This window comes from Rosa rugosa, chromosome 2 (assembly GCF_958449725.1).
Source record: "Rosa rugosa chromosome 2, drRosRugo1.1, whole genome shotgun sequence".
Lineage (NCBI taxonomy): Eukaryota > Viridiplantae > Streptophyta > Magnoliopsida > Rosales > Rosaceae > Rosa > Rosa rugosa.
In genome coordinates this window covers 32,978,374-32,998,820 of record NC_084821.1, presented here as the reverse complement: position 1 = coordinate 32,998,820, position 20,447 = coordinate 32,978,374, and the positions used below count along the sequence as shown (strand labels likewise).

Sequence of the window (20,447 nt, the reverse complement as noted above, 5' to 3'; positions counted from 1 at the left end):
GCAATCCAGGTTGAGTTGGATTCTCTAACGAAGAGGAAGGCTTTGAGCTAGTAATGCCAACACCTCCTGACATAAAACCTGTTGATTAATAGGTCTTCGTTAGAAAGCGTGATGAGAAAAAGAGAGGACAATCTCGCCTTATGGCGCAAGGCTTCTCACAAAACGCCCTGGAATTGACTACGATGAGACATATTCTCTCGTAATGGATGTCATTGCACTCCACTACCCTGTCAGTTTGGTAATTTCTGAATAATTGAACATGCACTACACCAATTTTTCAATCAGACGACAGTTTTTCACTGTCGTCTGATTATAGAGTTTGCTGTTGTCTATCTCAATGCCGTCTGATACATAATCAGACAATACCAAAAAACTGTCGTCTGATAAAGTTTACTACAACAGCGACTACTATATTGTCTGTTGTCTGAATACCACGAAGAACAACAGCAATAATACCAAAAAACTGTCATCTGATAAAGTTTACTACAACAGCGACTACTATATTGTCTGTTGTCTGAATACCACGAAGAACAACAGCAATTGGCAACTTAACTCTTGTGCAAAGTAATTTCAGTTGACAGACCCTAGAAGAATATGGACGTGTAATGAAAATTTAGAGAACATTGATTTGTAAAAAAACTGTTGTCTGAAGGAAGCTTGTACATCTGCAAAGTAATTGAATACTATTGACTGACTTTGAACAAGAAAAGAGCAAAACTATTAAAGCCATTGTGTATCATTGCTTCATACTATTGCATCCTAAAATAAACTGTTGTCTGAGATTTTCTTGAACTACAGCTTTCTTGCTTCATGGATCCTTAAAGTCTCATTTCAACCATATGGCCTCCCAAGATGCTGTACTAGTTGATCAATTCATACAATTGTAGCTTTTCAATTCTCTGTGGTCTTCGTTTTCATCAGACAACAGAACATATTATTATTTTTTTGTGTTATATCTTGTTAGACAACTGAATATGTTTAATAACTATTGTAGATAGATGATTCAGACAACAGATTTTTCTTTCTTTTTTCATCATGTTCATTTGTTAGACAATGGTTTGCTGTTGGTTTTGAATTGTCTGAGATATAAGAGAAGACATACATTCTGTACAATTGAACACATCCTTGATTCCAAAAGCCATTTCATTCATCAGCAATATTCATCCCAACATTTACATAATAATTAAAATTGCCTAAGTGGCTATAACTGCATAAATCCGGAAAACATAAACGCGTCCACATTGCATTAACCATGCCTATAACTAAAGCAAAAACTAAAACTAGCTAGCAGGAGGCTCATCAAAATACCAAAACAAAAATGCCTTCAACTGCGCATTAACCATGCCTATAACTAAAGCAAAAACTAAAACCAGCTAGCAGGAGGCAGGTGATCAAAATACCAAAATAAGAGCCCTTCCTTGAACAACCATCACAGCTATGCAATATGATACTTCATCACAAACTTAGCCCACTCTGACCTCACAACATCAACATCCTTTTGGGTGTAGAACAATTCGGATCGTCGCTGCCACTGAAACAAAAGGCATAGTTAATGCGCAGGAATTATTGCTAGGACTTTGTAAAATCCTTGCATTACTATTGAAGACAGCGATATAAGTGTGTTCCAATTTTTATCATAGAAATGAAGACAAGTACCAACTGATATTGACAATCATAATCAAGTGCCAATAGATCCAGGAAATACTAGACAAAAGTTACCTTCTTCTTTTTGTGTCTTTAGATTTCTATCAAGCTATGGATCTTCCATTCCCTGTTCAAGATGCTGATCCCAGAAGCAATCCAAAAAACCAAAACCGAATATCAGCCTTTTTATTACTAAAACCAAAACCAAAGAATTAGACTACACTAATGCAACAAACTAACAACTCAGCCCCTAAACTTAATGCAATATTAAGAGATGAGATTGGTTACAACTGTCCTCAAATTGAATGACAAAGATCCTTACTCTATTTAAATTAAAGTCGAACTCCAAATGAGTTGCATAAATGACAATGCATTTACTAATTGCAATTCTAAGAACCTTGTGCTGAAAAACAATATTCATAAAATGATCAATGAAGACCTATAATTTGAATAAGGTGATTGAGACATAATAGGGCTCATTGTGTACCTTTCCACAAAGAAGAAACAAGCCGTCGTGGAGCTGCTATTGGTTCACCAAGCTTGTCTTTCTTCCTATAAGCAGAAAAAATGTTTAGAACCTGTACATATTTCCAGCAAGTTAGCTAGGGCCTAAAATATATTATTAAGAGAAAACCCGGGAAAGTGAACCCGAGTTTCATTTGAAAATTACAAGAGAAACTAATAAGTAGTAACTCGCTACCTTAGAGTGAATTTTTTAATTATACTGCAAAACAATAACAGTGCAGAAAAATGCATGAATGAGACTTCCATCACTCACTGCCTTCTTACCTTGAATTATATTCATTTGATCCCTCTGTTGCCAAGGCTGAACCCATCTCTCCACCATGTACTACTTCTCTTGATTATTTCTGCGACCCTCCATTGAACATATAATAAGTTAAAATTGACCAACTTAAAATTAAAACCACCAAGTATCACAGGGGGAAACATAAAATAAACCAAACATAATAGTAAGGAAGTGTATTCAATGACACATTTTGTATTATATATATATATATATATATATATATATATATATATATATATATATATATATATATATTGCCTACTATATGCAAGGGAACTGAAAAGAAACCAGCTTACATACATACATATATATATATATATATATATATATATATATATATATATATATATATATATATATATATATATATTGCCTACTATATGCAAGGGAACTGAAAAGAAACCAGCTTAGCAGAATAGCAGGTATAGGCTTCTCAATTCATTCATATCACCGGCCATGAACTTGTTCTCAACTCAAAACCTTAATCTCCAATTCACTATCTGCAAACTCAACTAAATAATATCTAATATTTCTGAAGCACCATAGGTCTCAATTTGGTTGGTTTCCAAATTAGTTTCTCTTAAAGATTCCCATGCCGGTTCAAACCACTCCCAGATTACTACTTTCATACAGGTTGCACAGAAGGAGGTTGATTCAAAATAAAGTAATAAAAAGTCATACCCTCGTATTTGTGTGTAAATCAACTAAGAAACCGTATGACTTCATATTACTAAGGTTATGCAGTAAGGGAAATCAAGTAAACACACCTTATTCAAGTTGCTTCCAGGTATACATGGCAGACATAAACAATTACATAAATTAACGTCTAAGACTTGCTGGGAAGAACAGAGAAGACAAACCAATTTTGACAAAATCTAATCTTTAACATGATTACTCTAATTCAGAAGCGAAGCACAGAGACCCATTTCAAAATTGAGCTCAAGAAATATGCAATAAACTATGAATTTAAAATACCCACTTCAGAATCATCAATATCAATGCCAAAAATAAACATCCTACAAACAAACTCGAAGAAATTATTTGAGAAAAAAATAGCGAAGTTGGTACCTTTAGAGTAGAGATATATAAGCATAATCGAATAAGAACCAGCCTATTTTTCATAAGCACTTGAGAACAACAGAAGAAGGCTATTCAAGGAAGAAAAGCTATAGATCGAAGTCAGTGATGCGCGCTGGGTGATTGAGAATCAGAGCACATCGATTCGGAGAGCGACTTACCTATTTTTGTGCAGAAACTTACCCATTTATATCCTTTGTCTTTAAAACGAATTCTCAATTTGGTACAGCGAATAGGGCGAATTTTGGGATTAGGGTTTCTGGGCATATGTTGAAGAAAAGTTGGAGCGGGTAATTGAAGCTATGAGACAAAAGGAGTAGTAAGGAGAGATCTGCTATAGATGAGGATTTCCAATTTGAGCCAGAGCCAGCTGCTTCACCACCCAACTAGTCTTATCAGACGATCTCCGCCACAGCACCACCAAAAACCCAATTATCAACTCAATTGAAGTCGTCGCTATCACCACCGCCATGTCCGTCACCGAGCCTCCCAGCGAAACCCCAAGCGCCGACTCCAGCTTCCGCACAAATTCTGAATTCAAACTCACCGTCGGGAAATCTCCGACCTCGAATCCCTCGATCTCTGTGAAATGAATCGGAGCCGCGGAGCTCTTGATTTTCTCGAGGTTGGTGAACTAGAAACTGAGTGAGAGAGAGAGAGAGAGAGAGAGAGAGAGAGTAGGGTTTGGAAGGACAAGGAAGCGAGAGAGAAGGAGAAGAGAGAAAAGTGTTGGTCGGAGGCGGGGAAGGATGAAGAGGAGAGTTGGGAGAAAATGACTTGTTCTCGGTTAGGGTTTGGGGAGTAAATGCAAGTGTGGGAAAATATATCCAAGTGTGGGAATTAAAATTTTTGTTCCCACCTTCAACTGTTTTAATTTTAAGTTCACCGCTCCGGTTTTTGTGATTCCCGCAAAAATTTTAACAAAAGTTTTTTAGGGAGAGGGGGGGGGGGGAATCTAGGCCTCATCATATAGCCCTTGGGCCCTAAGCCCGCCCGGCACGGCCCTTCCATTAGGATAGGGTATGGGTCACACAAATAAAGCCCGGCCCTACCCTACTGCCCGGCCAGGCCCGATTGAGCCCTTAAGGGCTAGGCCCGGCCCGGCCCTAAAATTTATTTTTTATTTTTGTTATTTTCTATTACATGTGTTATATGTATAAAACTATGGAAGTGTAGAAAATTATTTCAATATGCCATATTAGGAAATGAGTCTTTTAAATTGAGCCATATTTTGAGAAGAAAAAAACAATTTTTTTCAAAGAATTAACCGTTAATTCGGCAAAAACGCCATCGTTTTAATATAATCTTATGGGTATTTTAATATTTACCAATAATTACTGTTAACTAATTAACTGTAATAATTACAAAGCTATTATTTCAAATTGGACAATATATTCATGTAATACCAATTTTGAAATAAATCAAGTAATCAACATAACTAAAAATAATCAATTGGTCGAGTTGAAACCTTTTTACCAATGTAATGTTAACTTCTTAATGAGCAAAATGGGGGAGGAAATGTAATTTTTTAAAATGCACCGCTGGATGTTATTTGCATATGAATATATGTTAGTGGTAGAAATTTCAGCAATTTCCGCCTTCGTTTGGACCTCGATCTACCCGGTCAACTCAATACCCTAAATAGAACATAAAACAAATATGCTCTTAACCGGTCCTTGGCAATTCACTTTTTTCGAAATTTCAGCTCCCACACTCTCATGGGTAGGGGGTCTACTTATGGATGTCAAAATTCCGCAACGTTTGTCCGCGCATGGTGCCGCTCCCCTTAGGGAAGTTTGCTTGTGCAAAGCGTTGACCGCTCCGTTAGGTGCCTTATTCACGGCGGATCGGCCTAATTTCTTTACACAATACCTATCACTATTGTATAAACATATAAGAATTTTCCGATTGATTGATTTTCATTTCAAAATTTTTGGATCGCACATAATCCTTATATGTCTTGTAATGTAGTATAACTAGTTTATTAGTCTTGTTACCCTCCATGAGCAAAATGGGGGACGAAATGGATTTTTTTAAAATTCACCGCTGGATGTTATTTTCATATGAATATATGTTAGTGGTAGAAATTTCAGCAATTTCCGCCTGCGTTTGGACCTCGATCTACCCGGTCAACTCAATACCCTAAATAGAACATAAAACAAATATGCTCTTAACCGGTCCTTGGCAATTCACTTTTTTTCGAAATTTCAGCTCCCACACTCTCATGGGTAGGGGGTCTACTTATGGATGTCAAAATTCCGCAACGTTTGTCCACGCATGGTGTCGCTCCCCTTAGGGAAGTTTGCTTGTGCAAAGCGTTGACCGCTCCGTTAGGTGCCTTATTCACGGCGGATCGGCCTAATTTCTTTACACAATACCTATCACTATTGTATAAACATATAAGAATTTTCCGATTGATCGATTTTCATTTCAAAAATTTTGGATCGCACATAATCCTTATATGTCTTGTAATGTAGTATAACTAGTTTATTAGGCTTGTTACCCTCCATGAGCAAAATGGGGGACGAAATGAAATTTTTTAAAATTCACCGCTGGATGTTATTTGCATATGAATATATGTTAGTGGTAGAAATTTCAGCAATTTCCGCCTTCGTTTGGACCTCGATCTACCCGGTCAACTCAATACCCTAAATAGAACATAAAACAAATATGCTCTTAACCGGTCCTTGGCAATTCACTTTTTTTCGAAATTTCAGCTCCCACACTCTCATGGGTAGGGGGTCTACTTATGGATGTCAAAATTCCGCAACGTTTGTCCGCGCATGGTGCCGCTCCCGTTAGGGAAGTTTGCTTGTGCAAAGCGTTGACCGCTCCGTTAGGTGCCTTATTCACGGCGGATCGGCCTAATTTCTTTACACAATACCTATCACTATTGTATAAACATATAAGAATTTTCCGATTGATCGATTTTCATTTCAAAATTTTTGGATCGCACATAATCCTTATATGTCTTGTAATGTAGTATAACTAGTTTATTAGGCTTGTTACCCTCCATGAGCAAAATGGGGGACGAAATGGAATTTTTTTTAAATGCACCGCTGGATGTTATTTGCATATGAATATATGTTAATGGTAGAAATTTCAGCAATTTCAGCCTTCGTTTGGACCTCGATCTACCCGGTCAACTCAATACCCTAAATAGAACATAAAACAATTATGCTCTTAATTGAATATAACCACCTTAACTAATATTAATAAATGTTATAAGTTACAAGTGTGTGTGTGTATTAAATATGTTCAATAAAAAACAATGAGTCTTTTATTACCAATATATACCATTAAGCCATATTTTGAGAAGAAAAAAATAATGTTTTTTTTTGTTAAACAAAATAAGGCCCTTTTTTGGCCCATTTCGGCCCTATTTGAGGGCCGGCCCGACCCGGCCCTTTCGGCCCTAACCGATCGGGCTTTTCGGGCGGGTAAGGGCTAGCATATTTAAGCCCTGGCCCGACCCTACCCGGCCCTAAATTTTGTTGACTTTGACTAGGCCCGGCCCGGCCCGACCCTAAGCCCTAAAATTTAGGGTAGGGCCGGCCCTAGCCCGGCCCATGATGACCCCTAGGGGAATCTAACTTCAGACAACAGCATTTAGGGTGCATTGTCTGAAGATAATGTGACAATAGATGAATAAAAACAGTTGTGTGAAACCAAATCAGACAATATCTTTTAGCAAGTATTGACTTAAAAGTTATTGCACAACAGACAATGAATAACAGTTGTGTGATTGAACAATCAGACAACATCAAAAATCAACCATTGTCTGAATAAACCTTGGACAACATTGAAATAATAACTGTTGTCTGAATTGATCCATTCAGACAACATCAAAAATCAACCATTGTCTGAATAAACCTTGGACAACATTGAAATAATAACTGTTGTCTGAATTGATCCATTCAGACAACATCAAAAACCAACCATTGTCTGAATAAACCTTGGACAACATTGAAATAATAACTGTTGTCTGAATTGATCCATTCAGACAACATCTATTATATCAACCATTGTCTGAAAAGTAATTGCACAAGAGCCAAGTAATGACTGTCGTTGGATTCAAAAATTCAGACGACATATTTTTTTTTGCTGTTGTCTGATTATTTCAGACGACAGTTAAAATGTTTGCTGTCGTCTGATATGTGTTGTCTGATTGAAAAATTGGTGTAGTGATGCAGCTTACAAATGTGGTCACTACGTATCTCTATGGGGATCTATATACGGAATATACATGAAGGTTCATGGTGAACCTCATTTACCCAAGTCAAGTGGCTCTAGACCATAGAGCGCATTTACAATAAGGTTGAAACGCCCACTAAGATGACTACTTGATTGGAAAGGGATGTGCCCGCGCGTTTCCATAACAAGTTTCGGATTCTATCGCGGTTTATGTTGGACATGATCTTCATTGGAAGCCCTTAAAGAGTTAAGGGAAACCGCCGAACACTTGAAATCCGATTTTGAGATGAAGAATTTTTGGGATAACAAGATTATGTCTCGGTTTGGAACTTGAGCAGCGTGTTGATAGATGCTTAGGCATTTTGACAAGGTCAAACCTTCAAGCACCCCCATGATCGTCCGTAGTCTTGATCCTGAAAATGATCCTCTTCATCTGAAGGATGATGACGAAGATGTGCTAGAGGCAAGTGAGTACAATAGGCTCATTATTGTACTTAGCTCAATGCACAAGACCGAACATCTCATTTCCCATGAACTTGTTAGCTAAGGTATAGCTTTGTGTCAACGCGACGCCATTAGATTGGTGTAAAATATATCTTTCGGTACTTGAGATGTACGATTGATATGGGCCTTTTCTATCCCTACAGAGAGATGATGGATTCAGACCCATCACACACCAGGAACGTCGCCAACACTGGCCTGCGTCCACTATCCCCATTCCAAAACGACATGTGTTTTGGAAGGTTTTGTTGATTTTGGGTATCTCTTTGACCCACACAAAGGTCATTCCCAAACTGGTTAAGTGTTCACCATGGATAAAAGACCGTGATATCTTGGAGGTCTATAGAACAGACCCTAGTCGCTATATCTTCGAACAATGGAGAGATCATTGTTCTTCACGAAGTGGTTTGTGAATGTATATGGATTGGATCCATAATTACGCATGTTCGAACAATTGTGGTTTGAAGTCTACCACAGATGAGCCTACGAGCATATAGGATAATGCTACTTGTTTTGAACAAATAAAGCAAGGCTACATCAAAAGCGACAACGCTAAGCATAATCAGCAACAACAGACTCTCCTCAAGATCAAAATGAACTAGGTTCAATTTGAGGATAGTGTGGCAGGCTTGCTCACTAAGTCATTGCCTAAATTCCACTTTCGAGAAACATGTTGGTAGCATCGTTTGCGGAAGTTATCCGAACTCCCATGACCGTTGTCATCAGGGGGAGATGCGGACATCAGAGTGAGATGTCTACATGTATGGTCTCGAAACGTGAAGGGTGTGTTGTGCTCTTTTTCCCCTTCGATCGAGGTTATTTTTGTCCCACTGAGTTTTTGTTACTCGGCAAGGTTTTTAATGAGGCAACGAGAGGAGCACCACTTTTGGGCGACACAGGGTCCCGTTCAAGTAAATCTAGAATATGTGTCTGGCCCAAACTCGAGGTTACTTGCTCTAGTTGAAATAGGGTTTATATTAGAGATATTCTCGGAGAATCTTAGGAGATATCCAATCAATGTACGATTATGTTTCCATGTACAACTCTATCTCTATGCTTGTAATCCTCTATATAAAGAGGCCTCTATTATCAATGAAAGCACGACTCAATTCTCTCCCAATTTCTGATTCCCTAAAACATATATATATATATATATATATATATATATATATATATATATATATATATATATATATATATATATATGTATTCCTATATGAGTACTATTTCTTTAGGAAGTGAAATCCACACTCCTTATTTTACAATTCACACTACATGTTTCCTTCTTTATGTAACTTAAAATTTGTCTTTAATAACTTAAATTAAAGAAAAATTATATAAAAATCAAGCCAGAGATGGTCGTGAAAAAAAAAAAAATCAAACTAAAGATCAATGAGCCTTATACTACTTGGTCTAGTGGCATAAGTCTCCCCTTTATAAGTTGGAGGTCATGCGCTCGGCTCACAATAGATTAGTTTTTGTAATGAGTTGTTTATTTCATTGAAAAAAAAAAACTAGAGATTGATGACATAAGGCAGTCGTGTTGCACCTTTTAATACCAACCTTGCATTTAGACTTCATTTTACTCCTCTACAAGAAATACAAAACATAAATATAAACAAAACCGTCAACTTCATTTGGGGTTGTTTTTTTGTTGGGAGTGGCCGGCGATGTTGGTTGACGGCGGTTGGGGTCTGAAGGAGGTGGCGGCGAGGTGGGAAACATTGTTTTTGGTGTTTTGGTGTTTTTTCTTTCTTTGTTTTAGGTCGGGTGCACTGCAGGTGGTGGCAGAGACATTCTTCACTTTGGCCTTCTTGAAGGTCATTCCTGCCTAGTTTAGAGCCTGCACAAAGTCTGCCTGTGGCATAGACGAGCATTAATGGCTTTCTAGGAGGTCTTTCCTGTCAGGATTTGGGTCAGAAGTGAGGCGCTTTGGAGTAGTGGTGGGATGACGGTGTTGGGTTTTCTTTAGTCCTAGGTCTGATTGTCCAGAAATCCCTTTGATCGGGTTCGAAGCAACGACGAGTGTTGGCTTGGTCGATCAATTGATGGCCAGGTGGATTCTGGGTGGGAATTGGTGTTCTTGGCTGAGTCTGCTCCATTACATTTTATTGTTTTTGCCACTTTGTCTGGTGCCAGTTTAGTTTTTTAGTTAAGGTTTTTAGATAGTTTGGAGTCGGGGCCTAGTTTGGCTTCAACAGTGCGTCAGTATAGATGTCCATTTTGACGTCTATAGTGGGAAAAGTTTCGGTTGAAGCTTTTTCTCCCATTCTCATTGTAATCTTCGTTTATTAATGAAGTTCTTACTTGATCAAAAAAAAAAAACTTCATTGACAGGTAAATGAAAGACACCGCTAACTTTCTTCAGCATGAGGGTCGATGTGTGCTATTAGAGGTCCGAAGTCCATTATCGTTTTGAGATTTGATTGTTTTTTTTATGGATTAAATTCTGTTTAGTCCCTGTACTATGACCATTTTTTCGTTTCAGTCCTTGACATTCTCAATTAATCTGAAAAGTCCCTAATGTCAAAATTTCCGTCTAATTGGTCCCTCCCGCGTCAAATTAGGAGTTGGCCTTAGGTGAAATGTCCAATATACCCCTCTGTCATTTCTTTTTCCTTTTTAATTTCTTTTTCTCCTTTTTTTTCTTTTTCCTCTTTAATTTATTTTTTCTTTTTTCTTTTTCCTTTTTAATTTCTTTTTTGCTTTTTTATTTTAATTTTTTTTTTTCCTTTTTTTTTTCTTTTTTCTTTTTCCTTTTTAATGACCATCGTATCCTGCTGCATCAGTAGCGCCACGTCGGCGAACCAATCTAGATCAACCCGAAACCCCAATTCTTGTTCTCCATGCCGGCGGCCCTTTTTTTTTTTTTTTTTTCTTTTTCCTTTTTAATTTCTTTTTTCCTTTTCCTTTTTTTGTTTTTCTTTTTTCCTTTTTCTTTTCTTTTTTCTTTTTTCTTTTTCCTTTTTAATGACCATCGTATCCTGCTGCATCGGTAGCGCCATGTCGGCGAACCAATCCAGATCGACCCGAAACCCCAATTATTATTCTCCACGCCGGCGGCCATTTTCCTTTTCCATCAGTATTCTTCTTCTTCACTTCTGGTTTTGGTCAACTTGGCCATCAAAAACCAGACCCAAAATCCAAATCACCATTTTGAGCAAGACCCAAAAACCTCAGGGTCTGAAAAAATGGTAGTTTTCAGTGAAAAGTTTCCAAATTGAGGCTTGATGTGGAGAGAGAAAGTGAGATTTGAGTGGGAGAGAGAGAAGTAGGCTGTGAAAACAAGAGGGGAGTGGTTTAGAGGCGAATTTCCGAGCTGATTGGGATCTGCTTGTGTTTGGGAGATGGCGTCAGCGATGATGGAGGCGAGGGCGGATCCCAACAGAGGGAGATGGCTTCAGAGAAGGTGAAGAAGTGATCGATCAGCTCCTAGCCTCTTGTTTTTGCTCGATGTCCATCTCTGCACCGCCAAGCTAAGTCTTTGCTGGGTTTGGTTTCAATTTGGGGAGAGAAACGGATGGGTTGTGGAGTTTGATCGGAATGGGATTGGTGGGTTGAGAAAGGAGAAAGTAGGCAAAATGAAAAGAAAAAAAAAAGGAAAAAAAGAAATTAAAAAGGAACAAGAAAAAAAAGAAAAAGGAACAAGAAAAAAAGAAGAAAAAGCAAAAAAGATATTAAAAAGAAAAAAGAAAAAAAGAAAAAAAAGAAATTAAAAAGAAAAAAGAAAAGAAAAGGAGAAAAAGAAATTAAAAAGAAAAAATAAAATAAAAAGGAAAAAAAGAAATTGTTAATGCTCAAAGTCTGGCGGTAGCCAAACCTCCGTTTAACGCAGGTCCGGTGGGCGGACCGCTACTCTGTATACTTGATGATCTTCGCTGGCTACCAAATGAAAGACAGGGCGTCAGAGGGAGACCGCGTTGGGCGGTCTTCACTTCTCCGATGCCTAAGTCAGTTGATACATATAGGCAGCACAATAATAAATGAGTAGTTAATGCGTAATTTAATGAAGAGAGAAGAGGACCTTTTATAGGTGAGGAGAGGTCCGATCTTCTCCTTGTTTTCGATGTGGGACTGAAGTGCTTCAGTTCCCAGTTTCAGTAGCTTCTGATGCCGTCTTGGCACAGCGCGTGGCGGCGCGTCAGCGGTGATCCCGGGGTAATCTTGTGCTCAGGCCGTAGCCCGCCTGGCTGCCTATCCGTGGGTCACTCCTTTGACGGTAGTTGGTACCTCTGGCGGTACAATGAGCGTGGCTTATTATAGCTAATTATGCTTTGCAAATGTACATGTAGGTACAAGTCCCCCAAGTCCCCAGTCAAGGAGGGCAATCTTGGTTGGGGAGTTGATCGGCGGTTTGAAGCGTTTTCTTCCGCTAGACTTTGCAAAAGCATAATTAGCGTCAATGCGTTGTCAGCCATGGATATTACTGAGCAAACGCTTTATACCCTTTCGGGCGGGCCCCTGCTAGGCCCCCCAGGGAGTCCCCCACTCCCCGGCTAAGATGGACCTCCGGATGGTCGCAAAATTTGTTTGGTGAGGGGGAGCTGCACGGAGTAGAGGGTGTTGGGTAGCGAGCCCAATCTTTAGTACCCGAGTGACGGGGGTCAACGTACCTGATCAGGGCCGTCGTAGACTGTTGACTAGTCCCCGTGTCCCGTAGGGACAATCTGACTGTAACGCCGCGTGGCGGTCGTTTGTCAGAATGAGGCGTGGCCTCGGGATCCGCCGCTGGCGGGTGTCCCCCCGCTGGTTTATAGCAGTAAACAGCGTCCAGTAGACGTGCTTGGCGTTACTTTATTGAGCGGTACCGCGCTGAATAAAGTACGCGACTTGCCAGATAAAAGAGGGTTCCGCTAGAGGTGTGTAGCGGAAGGCGCCCCGTTTGCATGATGACAAGGGAGAAGTTCCGCTGTTGGGAGACTTCGTGAATGACAGCTAGTGAAAAGTTCCGCTGGCGGGGTTCCGCTCAGCGGAGACCGTCACTTGGAGAGGACAAGTGAGAAGTTCCGCTGGCGGGGTTTCGCTCAGCGGAGACAGTCACTTGGAGATGACAAGTGAGAAGTTCCGCTGGCGGGGTTTCGCTCAGCGGAGACAGTCACTTGGAGATGACAAGTGAGAAGTTCCGCTGGCGGGGTTTCGCTCAGCGGAGACAGTCACTTTGGAGAGGACAAGTGAGAAGTTCCGCTGGCGGGGTTTCGCTCAGCGGAGACAGTCACTTGGAGATGACAAGTTCCGCTGGCGGGGTTTCGCTCAGCGGAGACAGTCACTTGTAGAAGGGTGTATTTGTGATTGCTTCCATGATACGCCTCGTCTGACGGCGGTTGACACGTGGCAAATAACTAGAGGGTTAGCGTGCGGAGACGCGTCTCCTCAGTCTGGCCGTCTTCTCGCCATTAATGCGAGTAATGATGGATTTCGTAACCGAGGCGACGCCTCGGTTAATCCGGAGGGTTAGTGCGAGCAGGGGACACGTGTACGGCTGGGGTGTGATGTCGTTTTCTAGCGGACGGCCCAAAAGCCTCTGATGTGGACATAAAAGGGGGGGGGGAACGCATCGAGAATGGACACCGCGAAAACCATTCGAACCTTAGTCGTCTTCAAGCTCTGCCCATCCCAGATTGAAGAGAGAGAGTGCCGCGCGTTGGTGGGGTTCTCGTGGTCGGAGAGACGAAAACTTCCGTCGTCGGGGCATAGCGAGCATCAGTACGCCAGAGAGTTCACGACTGAGGTTAGTGTTCTGGTTATCCTTCTTGTCGCATTCGTTTTTGTCGATTTATGGGTTTGGTGGCTGTTTCTGGGATTGGTGTGTGAACTCGTTATCTTGGTGTTCGTCGGGGGTGTAGGGTGAGATTTGGGGGTAGGTTATGGTGTTTGACAGAGAGTTGACACTTAGGGTTTTGCTAGATGGTGGAATCTGGGTTGAGGGGGTGTGTTCATATTTTGGTATTTTCTGGGTAGCTGTTCTTGGTGTTCTTTGCTATACCTGATGTAGGGATAGGTTAGATCCTTCTGTGGGCTAACTGATTTGGGTTTTAGGGTTTGGGATGGCCAACGTCATAGAGATCTCGAGCAGTGAGGACTCCGGGTCTGACGTGTCAATCAGTGCGGCGGATAGGGTTTTTATTGACTCGTTGCGTCCGTCTGCCCGTGCAGGAACCTCACTGCCAGAGCCACTAGACATCGAGCCGCTACAAACCATACCCTGGGAAGTAGTCATGGGCCGTACGTCGCGTCCGGAGAGTTCTAGGGCGGGTGAGGATGCTGCTGCGCGGAATAGGCGTGAGGAGCGGCTAGCAAGTAACAGCGCCGCCAGTGGTTCTGCTGAAGGGGGAAATGTGACGGGGGAGGAAACAGAGTCGGCATGGGTTCTCCAGGATGGGACCCCCGTTGACGAGGCGGGAGGGCGGATGACTGCCGCCGCTGTCAGCCGGATGAAGCGGATATACCGGCTGCCGGGAGTGGTGAAACTTCGTCAACCGACGGCGGACGAGAAGGCCTCAATTCTTCCAGCGGGGTTCGCCGCTGTTCACGAGGCAATATTCCGCCAAGGAGTGACGTTGCCGCTTGTACCCAACCTTCAGATCTTGGTGTGCGAGTTCGGCGTCGCCTTTGGGCAGATCTGTCCCAACATGTGGCGGTTGATGCTGGCGATGAACTCACTGTGGCGGCTATCCGGGTGCGAGGGGCCGACTGTGGCGGAGGTACTGCACTTCTACGAACTGGTGTACGTGAATCGCCAAGGTTGCAGAGGGCAAGTAAATTTGAGCCGCCGGCAGGGAGCGCCCAAGCTGATAAAGAATTTGAGGGATTCGATGTCCTACTGGCGGGGGACGTTTTGCGTGGCAATGACGGGGTGGGAGTATCAAGCGGAGTCCAACGAGGGGGAGCCGACGTTTAGGATTAAGTCGGAGTTTCAGCCAATCCGAGGTTGTCCGTCGATCTCCGCTGAACATAGTTGGCGGTTTATTGTATATGTATTGCAACCGTTTTACTGACGCCTCGCTTCTTGTTTTGTAGCGGGACTGCGTTATAACCTGACGCATGAGGAAGAGTGCCGTGTTGTGCGTATCAAAGGCTGTTGGAGGAATCGCAATTTGCTGGACTTCCGTCTCCTCACCGGCTGGGAGTTGTTGGTCGATCAACAACTAACGCGCGCTATTGGTAAGAGATCTCCGCCACATTGTATCTCTCGATAACTTGGTTAAAGCTGATGGGTGTTTGCATATTCTCAGATACTCCGCCAGGCAACAAAGCGAGCCGCGACGCTTTTGACAAAGCCATGGATCGTGCTGAGATCGACAATTTCTTGGAGGCGATGTATGCCTCAGGGGAGGCGGCCCAAATGACGGTTGTGAACCCGGAGACTCTGGCGGTGAGCGCATCCGAGGTTCCGGTGGTGCTGCCCATGCCGCACCACTCCCACCTAGGGGCTGACGGTCTGCCCACCGTGCAGGCGGATGGAAATGCGGGCGGGGGTAAAAAGTGGTCCTCTACCGTGCCGCAGAAGGAAAGAGTGGTCGCCACTTGACGTGGGCCACAAAAGGAAAGAGTTGTGGAGCCGGCGGGGGCTGCCGCTACTGCGGTGGAGAGACAACCGCACAAGGGGTCCAGGGCTGCGCCCACTGGAGATACACGGGGGATCCTGCGGAAGCGGCGCCAACGTGACTCGGCCGGGGAGGAGGATGATGACGAGACCCTCGAGGTCCACATGCAGAAGAAGGCCCGACAAGACCCGTTGAAGGCCCCCATGACGGCCGAGAGAGAGATGCCTGTGAGCGATCTGGACTCCTTCGCTGCCTTCACCGAGTTCATGACCGACAGTGAGCAGGAGTTTCTCTATCATCTGTGCGAGCGGTTGGGGTTCGGCGGTCTAGCAGGGATGACGCGGCCAACGGCGATCGAGCAGTCGCCCTTTAGCTCAGCCTTTGGGCACCTGGCGGTTGGGCTGAACGAAATGTTCTTGGCGGCCTCCAAGCAACCCCGAATTGAGGTACAGCTCCGGGAGGAGGTTAAGAGACTTGAGAGGGAGCTGGTGGATGCCAAGGACAGGCTGGCGGGTGTGGAGCGACGCCTGATGAAGGCGGACTGTGATGCTGCGGACGCTCGTGGCAAGCTAGAAGTGGCCATCCAGCGGGACGTAGAACGAAATGATCATGTCTCCAAGCTGGAGCAGGACATGGTCTTGCTGCAAGAGCGGGTGGCCACCAAGGATAAGAAAATTGATATCCTGCAGCGGGAGTCTGCCGCCAGGCAAGGGGAGGTGAAGAGACTGGAGGGTGAGGTGACCCGGATGAGGGACGAGGGAAGCCGAGCCGCCGCCGCCGCTGTGGAAAAATTCAAACAGTCGGCGGAATACAAAAAGGCGATGAATGAATCGGCGAAGGCCGGCGCCCTAGCGAACGTGGAGATGCTGCAAGCGAAGGGTGCCATTGACTGGGCGAAGGCGTCCCTGCCCAAGGCGCCGCAAGCAAAGAATGTAGCGTCGACGAAGAAAATCCCGCCAGTACCCAGTCCCTCAGCAGGAGGCGGCAGCTCAGGTAGTGGGTACCATACTCCGGCGGATGGGACCATAGAGACGCCAAGTCCCACCGCTCGAGGGACTGACCAAGTAAGCTGCGTACAGCCGCCGCAGTCCGAAGTAGGCGATGCCGGGGCCAACCCCTGAGATGCCGGACTTGCTCTCTTATGATTGTGTAGCCGCTGAGGCTGAATATATATATATATATATATTTTTTTGAATGTAAGGAATATTTTTGGGTGGGGAGTCCCAGCCCTGAATATATGAATTATGGAATTTTTGATGTTTTGTGATGACATGTCTATACCGCTAGAGTTTTGACTTAGGATTTTCTTTTGCAATCAATGAAATACTAAAGGAATTAAGATTGGTCCAAGTGCACAACGTAGCGGATGTGGTCCGCTGACGATTACTGGCGTTGCCAGCTGCCCTCAGTGCTAGACTTGGTAACAATGGTTTGAATAATTCCTCGTTTCATTGATAACTGACTCGTCAGTGTTTACAAAAGTGGGGATGTACCCGTTGGGTAGCTTCCCTTAGCTAAATATTGAACAAAAATTTAGCTAAGTCAAGATGCTCCTGGGTAGCGACATGACTATTTGTAGTAATACCGAAGGTGTTCGGAATTCCAAGGGTGGGTCGTAGTGACGCCATCCTTGTCCATTAAGTAGAAGGTGCCTGGGCTAACGACTTCTACTATTTTGTATGGACCTTCCCAAGTTGGGCGGAGTTTTGTTGGCGGTGGAATGACTTCCTTCATTACCCAGTCCCCCAGTTGGAGGTTCCGGGCCTTGACTCTGGCGTTGTAGAAACGCGATACTCGTTGCTTGTTTTGCAGGTTTTGCAAATGGGCATTGTGTCGTTTTTCCTCTAGGAGGTCCAAGTCCAGGTTGATGCCATCGCCGTTGGTCTCTGGGCGGTAGCACTCGACCCGAGCGGTGGGTTGAGTTACCTCAACAGGCAGAACGGCCTCAGTTCCGAACGTCATACAAAAAGGGGTTTCACCAGTGGCGGAGGATGGAGTCGTCCTGATGGCCCATAGCACTTCTGGAAGCTTTTCCGCCCACAAACCCTTGGCAGTGTCGAGTTTCTTTTTTAGCAGCTTCTTGATTATCTTGTTTGCTGCTTCGACCTGGCCGTTGGTTTGGGGGTGGGCGACAGATGCGAAGCTCATCTTGGTGCCCAGATTGGCGGTGAATGAAATGAGCTCCTCGTTGTTGAACTGTGTGCCGTTGTCTGTAATGATTGTATGTGGGACACCATAGCGGCAGTAAATGTTTTTCCAGAGGAAGTGAATGACCTTGGCGGTAGTGATGGCCGTCAGTGGCTCTGCCTCTATCCACTTGCTGTTGTAGTCGATAGCAACAATGATGTACTTGAACTGTCCTTTGGCGGTTGGGAATTTTCCCATCAAATCGTGGCCCCATGTAGAGTGAACCCATGGACCGATGATGATTGAAAGTGGTTCCGCCGGTGCATGTGGGAGATCAGTGAACTGCTGGCATTTGTGGCAAGATCTTGACACCTGCCGGGCGTCCTCACCAACCGTAGGCCAAAAGTAGCCCTGTCGCATTGTGCGATTGGCCAGGGATTTGGCGCCTGAGTGGTTTCCGCACTCCCCGCCGTGGATTCCTGCCAACACGACCTTTCCTTCCTCCGGGGTTAAACAGCGGAGGTTGGGGTGAGTGAACCCCTGGCGGTAAAGCTTGCCATTCTGGATATTGTAGCGGGTTGCTCTCCGCTGAAGTTGGCGTGCCTTGACCTTATCCTCTGGTAATGTGCCGCTGCGCTTGTATGCAGTGATCTCGTCCATCCAGCTGGGGTTGATTTCAATGTTGAAGATCTCCGCTAGGGTCTTTGTGATGCTTGGCTTGTCAAGGCATTCCACCTTTGTGTCCGCTGGACTTTGATGCGGCTGGGCGGTTGCCAGTCTCGCCAGTGAATCAGCCTTGGCGTTCTTTTCCCTGGGGATTTGTGTGATGGTGTGAAAGTTGAACTTTTTTAGCAACGTTTTGACGTATCCCAAGTATGCCGCTAACTGCTGGTCCTTGGCTTGGAAGCTGTCGTTGACCTGGTTAACGACTAATTGAGAGTCGCTGAATATGTTGACGCTGTCAGCCCCTGAGTCAATGGCGAGGAGCAGACCGGCGATAAGTGCCTCGTACTCCGCCACGTTGTTTGAAGCTTTGAAGTTGAATTTCAACGCGTACTCCGCGTTCAGTCCCCCGGGTCCTGCTAAAATGACTCCGGCGCCGCTGGCCTTGGCGCTGGCGGAGCCGTCCACATGCAGGTTCCACTCTGACTGTAGGGGAGTTGCCTCAACGGTTACCATTTCTGGTCTGGGTTCTGGCTCAGTACCGTGTTCTGGCTGACGCTTGGTGAGTTCAGCGATGAAATCCGCCACTGCCTGGCCCTTCATGGCGGTTCTTGGCTTATATTCTATGTCGAACTCGCTGAGCTCAATGGCCCACTTGCTGAGGCGCCCCGAATGGTCGGGGTTTTGTATCACTTGCCTCAGCGGCTGATTGGTTAACACATGGATCGTGTGAGCCTGGAAGTATTGGCGGAGGCGTTTGGCGGCAACGATAATTGCGAGGGCCAGTTGCTCCAAGGGAGGATATCTTGTTTCTTCTCCGTTCATGCCTCTGCCGGCGTAGAAAACTGGGAGCTCATCTTGGCCTTCCCTTCGAACAATTGCGCAACTTACCGCCGATGCGGATACCGCTAGGTATATGAATAGGGTTTCTCCTTGCACAGGGACAGAAAGGAGAGGGACTGCCGCCAGGTATTCCTTCAGGCCCTGGAACGCCGCCTGACATTCTGGATTCCAGTCGATGACCTTCTTGTGCGTTGTTTTGAGGAGTTTGAAGAATGGGGCACACTTATCAGTGAGTCGAGAGATGAATCGAGAAAGGGCGGTTAACTTGCCCTGGAGGCACTGGACGTCCTTCTTATACTCGGGGTCCGCCAGATTAAGGATGGCCTGTACCTTGTCTGGGTTAGCCTCGATGCCCCGCTCGCTGACAATGTATCCCAGGAATTTGCTTGCGGTGACTGCAAAGAAACATTTTTCTGGGTTGAGGCGCATACCATAGGCCAAGAGAATGGTTACTATGATCCTGAGGTTTGTCACATGTCCGCCGGCCTTTATGCTCTTAACTAGCATGTCGTCCACGTAGACCTCGATGATTTTTCCCAGATGCTCAGCGAACATGGCGTTCATCAACCGCTGGTAAGTTGCACCGGCGTTCTTCAGACCGAAAGGCATGACATTGTAGCAGTAGAGGCCTTTGTCGGTGGTGAAGGTGGTGCATTCCTGGTCGCTGGGGTGCATTTTGATCTGATTGTATCCGGAGAAAGCGTCCATCATGCTGAGGAGCTCATGTCCGGCGGTTGAATCGACCAACTGATCGATACGGGGTAGCGAGAAACTATCCTTTGGGCATGCCTTGTTGAGATTTTTGAAGTCAACACACATCCGCCACTTGCCGCTGGGCTTTTTGACCATTACCAAATTTGAGATCCACTGGGGATAGATGACTTGGCGGATGAATCCAATGTCCTGGAGTTTGGCGACCTCCTCTCCGATTGCCCGGTATTTTTCCTCATCGAAGACCCTCCGCTTCTGCTTGATGGGATAAAAGGAGGGTTTGATGGTCAGTTTATGAGTGATAATTTCAGGGGAGATACCTGGCATGTCCGCGT

The 20,447-nt window shown here is 44.4% G+C and overlaps 1 long non-coding RNA gene across 2 annotated transcripts; it reads right to left on the bottom strand.

Moving 5' to 3' along the window:
* Positions 1 to 1,224: 1,224 nt before the first annotated feature.
* On the bottom strand, positions 1,225 to 2,521 carry LOC133729965 (uncharacterized). 2 transcript variants are annotated; one of them, XR_009856564.1, is made up of 4 exons: positions 2,434 to 2,521; positions 2,132 to 2,196; positions 1,720 to 1,783; positions 1,225 to 1,531 (listed from the first exon to the last, which is right to left on the bottom strand). It is a non-coding gene; the product is annotated as an uncharacterized LOC133729965 (long non-coding RNA). The 2 variants fall into 2 exon arrangements; XR_009856563.1 differs by having other exon boundaries at positions 2,132 to 2,222; positions 2,434 to 2,513.
* Between the last annotated feature and the right edge of the window lie 17,926 nt (positions 2,522 to 20,447).